Raw genomic sequence first — 7,610 nt, 5'->3', positions numbered from 1 at the left:
AATTGTATTTCCCTCAGGCCTGGGGCTATTCCACAGAGCCCTGGATGTCCACTAGAATTCCCCCACCTCAGCTTAATTGCCACACAGGGTAATTTTTAAGGGGGGGATTGCAGCCAGGGAGAGAAAGGTCAACTCTCCTCTTCCCACATACTGCAACAACCTGCCCTGTGGCTTTCACAGTTGCATGGCAAGCATAAATCAAACAAAATTCATCTTCCGTTTAGAATGGATAACATAAATCGACAGGAAAGGTGCATCTATTCAATGTCTACCTGACTGGTAGCTGTAAAAAGTATAGTGTTTCTGTAGCAAATATCCTGTCATGCTTGAACCATACTCAGAAGAACAAGCCCATGTGCCCTTCACAACTTAAAACTGACTGGAAGACGGTGAGCTTTGCAGGTAACCTTTGTGTAAGTTCTGATGCAATGTACAGCCCCTCTCTTGGAAACAGCAAGTTCCATTTCCCAACACTGAAATTCTCTGTTGTGAAATAGGTTATTATTCCCTTAGCAGGTACACTCAGGGTGATTAGCCTTTTGAGGAGATTTCCAAAGAAATCTAGGCAGGGACTGCCCATGGGTGACTGGCACAAAGCCATGAACTAGAAAACACTCTGTTCTGGTCAAACACATGAGAAGAGCTGGGAATGATCCGGGGGAAGCTGGTGACCTCTAAGTCAGCATGGCTCCTGTTGAGATGGGGCTCAAGGTATAAACAACCCACATGTTTACCAGCAATAAAACTAAAGTCTTTTATTGCTACTTATCTACAAGATTTACAACACTACAGATAAGCTCTACTGTTGAGGTCTTTGCAATGCAGATGCTAATTCTCTCTAGTGGGACTAGCTATCTTGGCCCCGCCTTTCCTCTCTGAGGCGTAACAAGGCTTGCCTTTGTTCTCATCTTCTCAAAATACGCCTATTGGCTGCGAGGGAAAAGTCTTTCCCGCCTCGCCTCCTGCGTCTCCTGTGTCATGCTCAGGCAGCTCAGCGTCAGGAGGGGGTGGGGAAGTCTGCTCAGGCTCTCTCTGAGCAGAACTCATAGTGTCCTTTCCCTATAAGGAGCTCTCTTGCTTTGATGCAGGCTCGGGTGTTTGCTCAATGGGCGGAGGGTCAGGAGGAGGTACAGCTATCTGCTCAGCCACCCCCAAGCTAGGTTGTGGGGTTCACATTTGGGTACAGGGTCCCAAGCACAAGACCTCCTCGTGAGGTGCTGCCTCTGTCGGGGCTTCAGGCACGACAGTTCCTTATCCATTGCAACGCGCATTTTGCATTCTGAAGGAGCTGTCCTTGGGTTGGACCTTATGCCCAAAGTAAGTGCACCACTGTGGATTCACTAAGGAGGACAACTCCAGCCATATACTTACCTGGGAGTAAGTCCCACTGAACTACATTCTGAGTAAGCATGCTTAGGATTACCCAGTAAATTTAAGGTAATCCTAAACATGTTTCCCCATCTACAGATCTCCCTGTGTCCACAGTTGTTCCCCTAGCTCACATAATTTCCTATACTTTCCCAGGCACCTTTTCCCACTCCAAAGGAGCCTACAGTCATATCCAGAGCTGACTCAAAAAGGGTTTGCTGCCTGAGGCAGGGCAGCAAGTGCCCACCTACAACACTAGTCAAGGGACGAATAGTATTCAAAGCAAGCCAAGTCATTTTGGCCCCTGACAAAGAAAACTCCACAAGCATCTCTCCTCTTTGCTGGCTGTGAAAATGCAGCGATAATTTTTAGATTAAATCATGAATATTTTGATGCTTTTACAGGACACCCAAAACCAACTATCCAGCAGCTGCTTTGGCACTAAAGTCTCCCTTTCTTGCATAGGGGTGTGTGTGTGAGTTTGTGAGTTTGTGTTGTGCATGCATGTGTGTGCATGCATGTGTGGCTTTAAAGAAGCCTTTCTCCCAGTGATGCCGTATACATAAAAAGGGTTTCGGAAGGGGAGAGAAGGTCATTTGATTTCAGGAAAAAACTGCAGGCGGGAAGATTCAAGGAGGTGTAGGGGTTGCCTTGGCAGGTCAGGAAACACTTATGGGCAAAAAGCCAGCTAATCCAGAGGCTCCAGTTCAACAGAGATGCAACAGAGAACTATCTTTATTTCAGCCAGTGCCATTTTCCCCAGTTATCTGAAAAGCAATATCTTTCAAAGTAATGTTCATCCAGTGGACACCTGTTAATGAAAGGTTACTATGCCACAGTAAATGTGAGTCCTTAAGATGCCACAAGACACAGTGGCTTTTGAATACAAAGAGAAGGAAGGCACCTTCCACAACTATTTGCCTTTCTTTAGCCTAGTGCTAACCTCTGATGCCAAAAGGGCTGCGGGGGGATGCCAAGTAGCCACCAGAATCTTGCAGCTGAGGCCTTCTGCCCTGCTTACGCACTCTTCTTCCACAGGCAGACAGAGAAGTATTTTTGAACTAAGAACTGGAAAGCAAATGGGCAAGGCTGGCTTGACAAGTAGGCAAGTACTGTGGAAACCAGTGAAAAAAGAGAAACAAGCACTCTTAGAATTTTAAACACTTTGAGAAGCAACAGATGGGGAAAACTCTGGCACTGCATTTGAAATGTGAGCTGCCAAGGCAACTGCCCTTCCTCTTGTCAGGGTCTTGCTGCCTACACGGGCCCAGGGCACAAGGGCAATTGCTAGTAGCAATTCCCTGGGCAGGTCTCTACAGAGTTGGGGGCTCTGAGACTGTTGACAATGGAGCTGCTAGATAATTTTGGACTCTGAACTTAATAAAATGCTAAACAGATTGTTAAAGAAGAAATTGGCCCCCTCTTTAATTGCTGGTGCCCTCATGCTAAATTTCTTATTGGCCTGCTAACAGAGTGAGTCATAAGATCTCCTAGTAACTGTAAGGCTATTGAATTCAGAGGGAAGAAAGAAGCATGTATTAAGCCAGATGGTGACAACTGGGACTGCCGAAAAGGTCCAGGGCCCATGCCACAGTGAGGTAGCTACTAGCACTGCTCACAAACAGCAAGGTGGTGGGGCAAGTCCCAGGGCACAGGACAAAGGATTTGGGGCTCCAGTCCCTGTGGGTCACCCCCTAGTGCCACCTCTGATGTTATGCATCCACTGTCAAGTTAAGCTTCTAGCCATGTTGATCTGCTAGAACAAAACCAACAAAGGGGTCTTATGTCACCTCGGCAGTGCCCACATCACAGACTAATGAGCCCACAGTTTGTGTGGGGAGCTTCTGCTTCTTGAGTCTTTGTGGGATTAAGGTCAGATCATCTGCACATGTGGATAGACTTTCTCATTGGATATATGTTATAGAGGAACTGTGTGATTACACTAGTGCTTCATAACAGATCAACTCCACCCCCCCCCCCCAAATGGAGAACAAATAGGGGTCATGGAGAGTCTCTGGAGGTTGGTGATGTGCCGAAAGTGCCTGCAAACTATTGCAGGTGGTGAATGGAAAGCACACAAGAAAAAAGTGTCTAGAAAGTTGTTGTATTAATTCACAAACGTTGGGAGGCACATTTCATGAGTCCATCCTTTCAAAAGTAGCCTTTGAGTTCACTATCTCCCAGGAAATCTCAGTTTTGCAAGCATGGGTTTCACGCTTGTCAGGACAATAATCTTACCGGAATCAACTGGATAATCTCTGGGTAAATTAAAGTCTACCATAAAACTAACTTGGATGCTTCCAGCCAAATTTACCTTGTGTGTTTTCAGAGCTATTAGCGGGACAGCCAAATTTCCTTTGTGTGTTGGCGAAGGTATTAGCAGTGCATGCTTTTCTGCAGGCAAAGATCCTTTCTCTAGCCAGCCAAGTTGAGATATCACTCAACTGTGTTCACACAACATAATAAGCCACTATTGTTACAAAGCTGTGGTGGCTTAACAGGTTGTCCAAATTCACCCCACCCCAAGAGCAGACTACGAAGCCACGCGACAATGCCAAGGCTTGTCCTAGGGTTTGTTTAACCCTCGGTGGCTTAGTGTGCCATCCAGTCGGAATACTTGATCTTCTTCAAGAATGGCAACTACCAAAAGTACAGGCTTAGTTTGCTTACTCACTGCCATGGGGAAGACAAAAAGGCATTGTGCTCAAGGTGTTTCCACATGTCTGGCTCCTTGCACTGCCACTCAGTAAGTATCCAGTTAGCCATTAACTTTGTGCAGGGGCTGTAATAAGAGCAGGGGCCAAATAGGGGAATTTCACTGATTTGCATAAATCAAAAATGCACTTTCCGTGTCCAGTTCACAGCAGTGCTTCTAGAAGTATAAATGCAGCTGGTAAGCCTGAGAAGAAGCTCATTCCTCCCCACAGTCAGCAGAAACCTTGGCTAGCAAGCAAGTTCACCTGCCACTGATTACTGACTTCCAACTCTTGCAGCAGAAATGAAGTCTTTGGCACTGTTCTGTTCCATTCTTCTGATCCTCTTCACTCGTGGTGAGTTCAGGCTGATTCAACCATGAATGGGGAAGAGGTGAACATGGGGATTTCTCATAAATTAATAATTTCTGAGGTCAGACAAGTGGGAGGAACTGTTTTACAGAATCCTACATTATCCTTGACCAGGGAAAAAAAAGTAAAGGCATGGTTAAGAACATTAGTCATGATTGTCCCAGAAAATGATGACATGCCTACTGTGCTTGGTTGCCTGACCTAATGTAAGCATGATCAAAAAGTCCATTCCGCAGCCATCAGACACAGGGCACATTTTTCATGAAATATGACTTAGAACTGCAGCCTTTAAAGGGTCCTTTCCTTCTGCTCTTTGACTGCTGAGTCTCCTAAGAAAGCTTGAAGTGCCTGGTTCTATCTAATCTTGGAAGCTAAGCAAGGTAAGCAAGGTCAGGCCTGGTTGAAATCTGGATGGGTGGCTTAAATGTTGTGAACTGCCCAGAGAGCTTCAGCTACAAGAAATGTAATGTAATAACAACAATGCATCGTACAATCAGTGGGTAGTGATTTCTTGAAAATTTGCCTTGATAGGGCTTTTCTATGAATCAATGCAGCATAACATGACAACCCACACTGTGGCACAAGCTTCCAATGAGCATGCAATCAGGCACATTCATCATCATCATCATCATCATCAAATTGCATTTAGATCCTCTCTTTATCCCTCTTGTGCAGGACCCAAGGTCCGAGGTCTTCCTCCACTCCATGTTCTCCTCACAACAACAACCCGGGAGGTAGGTTAGCCTGAGACTGAGTGTCTGGGCCAAAGTCACCCAGTGAGTGCCCTGCTCAGGCCTCCCACAAGAATCCCAGGGGACCCTACGGGAACACGGAGGTTTTGCCCTGCCCCTGCCCTTGCAGCTGCAGTGGGCAGGAAGGGCTCAGGGAAGCATCCGTCTCCAGCTCATTTCTTTTTTTCATTCTCTGAAGCTCTTAACTCTTGAAAGCATTGTCACTCTTCACATGGAATCATTTCGTAATCCTTTAGAGTTATTGTAGTTGTTTCATCTTTGGAAGACTGGCTAGGTGGAAAGTAAATGCAGCTATCTCTTAGAAACTCCTAGGAATTTCAGCAGCTGTGAAAAGCCAAAAGCTAGTGGCATAATTAATATTATTAAGCCAGTGAAAGATACTTTATTCCCTCACATGATCAATTAATATAGGAAATTTTAAAAAAATCAATGGTATTAGCCTCCTCTAATGACAAAATCTGCTGAAATTGCTGCTGAAAATCACTGCATGTTATCTTTCTAAGAATGACTTGAGACCTTGTTAGAGCTTGCACAAACACTAGAATTGGTTCCTTGGAGCTGGATGACTCTCCCCAGTTAGAAAGGACCGGTTTGCAAGGTGACAGTCTGACAAATCTTGGGGGCAACACCAGGACATGCTGAACTGGAGCCTTTCAGGGACAAACTGACACTACTGGGGGAGGAAAAGTGATCAATACAGTGCCCCCCTTTGTGACAGATGTCATGGCAAATCAATGTTTCTTAAGAGCAAACAATGTGGGAGGCATTGATGTGCAAATTGCTCTGAGGGAAGGAAAGCAGATTTGCTGTTATCCTCTTCTGAGAACTTTGCCCAGAAGTATTTGGAAAAGGCAGACTCGGTAACCAAGCTTTGGATGTCTTGCTGTTAACCTAGATATACAGCTCAGCTTGCTTACAGCTGGAGCTCATGGGGCCCAGATCCTGCCTTTCAAACTGTAGCGAGACATTACAATTAAAATCAGGTTATGCTTTATGTTTCCTATTTAAATAACAATAACAGACTTTACTGGCACTCTTGGAGGGACAGAATTTTCTTCCAAAGTTGAACTTTGTGACTCCTACTCCAGCTGGTTGGAGTGCAGCTACTGTCATTCAGTATTAAAAGTAACTGAACACTCAGTTTTTTAACTAGACACTACTAGTGCAGCCTGTTCTCATTGTAATGGAAAAGCAGCGGGGATTCCCCACTTCCCTGGCCAACTGGGCCAAATCCTGCCCAGAAAGGTTCCGGTCCCAGCAGCCTGGACCAGCCACTGGATTCAGCACACAGCAAGCCCAATCTTGGGGAAACAAACAACTGTATTAACAGGTTAAAATGTAGGGGTGGAGGGTCTCACAGACAGATCCTACGGCAGATAAAAACAGGGAGGAGGGGAAAGGGAGGGGGAAAGGGGACTTGGGCAACGGCAGCAGGGCAAGTTACAGCCAACCAAGAACCCACTCCAAGGACCTTGCTAGCCCACCCGATTGCAAGCAGCTGCTACCCTAGCCTGTCCACAGACACTCTGCCTGTGAACAGCACAGGATATGCTGGGTGCCCCAGCACCCTTGGGCAAGGAGGATTGGCAGCAGGCACAGAAACTCCCAGGGGAGGAACCAAAGGCTGCTCGCTTCTTCCGGCTCTATGCCCCCCACAAGCCTAGGGCAGCTGACCGTGGGGTGATGGGCCACCTCCCAGTCCCTGGGCCAGCCATTAACTCCAGGTGCCACTTGTTAGCCAGCCATCCCTTGTTCTCTCCAGCGTCCTTGAGGCCACTGCTGGTAGCTCTCACCTCCTTGACACAGAAGGGAGGATGATCTCTCCCAAAGGTCTTGGGCGCCAGATTCCCACTAGGCTGGCGCCTGGGATTTCCAGTGTTTTGTCAGTTCCTAGATTAACCCTTCCCTGGCCTTCTGGAGCCTGGAAAGCTGGGGCACATTATGCTCAGAATGTTGTTTTCTGAGTTACCAGTCTCCCTGCCAGGACTGAGGGTTGGGTAGCAATTCATAGAACCACTCCCTGTTTATACAGCTGGGGAGCTTCTCATGGCCTTTGTAGGAGACAACAGATCACAACCCTGGAAAGCTTCCAACCCCTCGTGGGAGCAGGACCTTGGGATGTGGCTGTTCCTGGGAGCTGTATTTAAAGGACTGAGCACTTGGCTCATGCTCTTTATGCCCAGAGAGGAAACCGGAGGCCCAACTGCCTGAATGTGCATATTTTGCTTGCCTCTAAGAAAGCTGTGAAGCTCACAAAGGGAATTGCCTCAGTAAAGGGGTTTTCTGGTGACTCTTGCCATGATTACTGGAGGCCAGGACAGAACAGGGCTTTCTGTGTGCTGTCCCCATTCCCATCTATAGAACATCCTCCCCACTGAGGCCTGCCTAGCAGCAAATTCATCATCTTTTGGGCACCAGGTGAAGA

Source organism: Varanus komodoensis, unplaced genomic scaffold (assembly GCF_004798865.1).
Source record: "Varanus komodoensis strain SLA01 unplaced genomic scaffold, ASM479886v1 scaffold110, whole genome shotgun sequence".
Classification (NCBI taxonomy): Eukaryota; Metazoa; Chordata; class Lepidosauria; order Squamata; family Varanidae; genus Varanus; species Varanus komodoensis.
The sequence above is the reverse complement of the archived record's forward strand: the minus strand, read 5'-3'. Positions refer to the sequence as shown.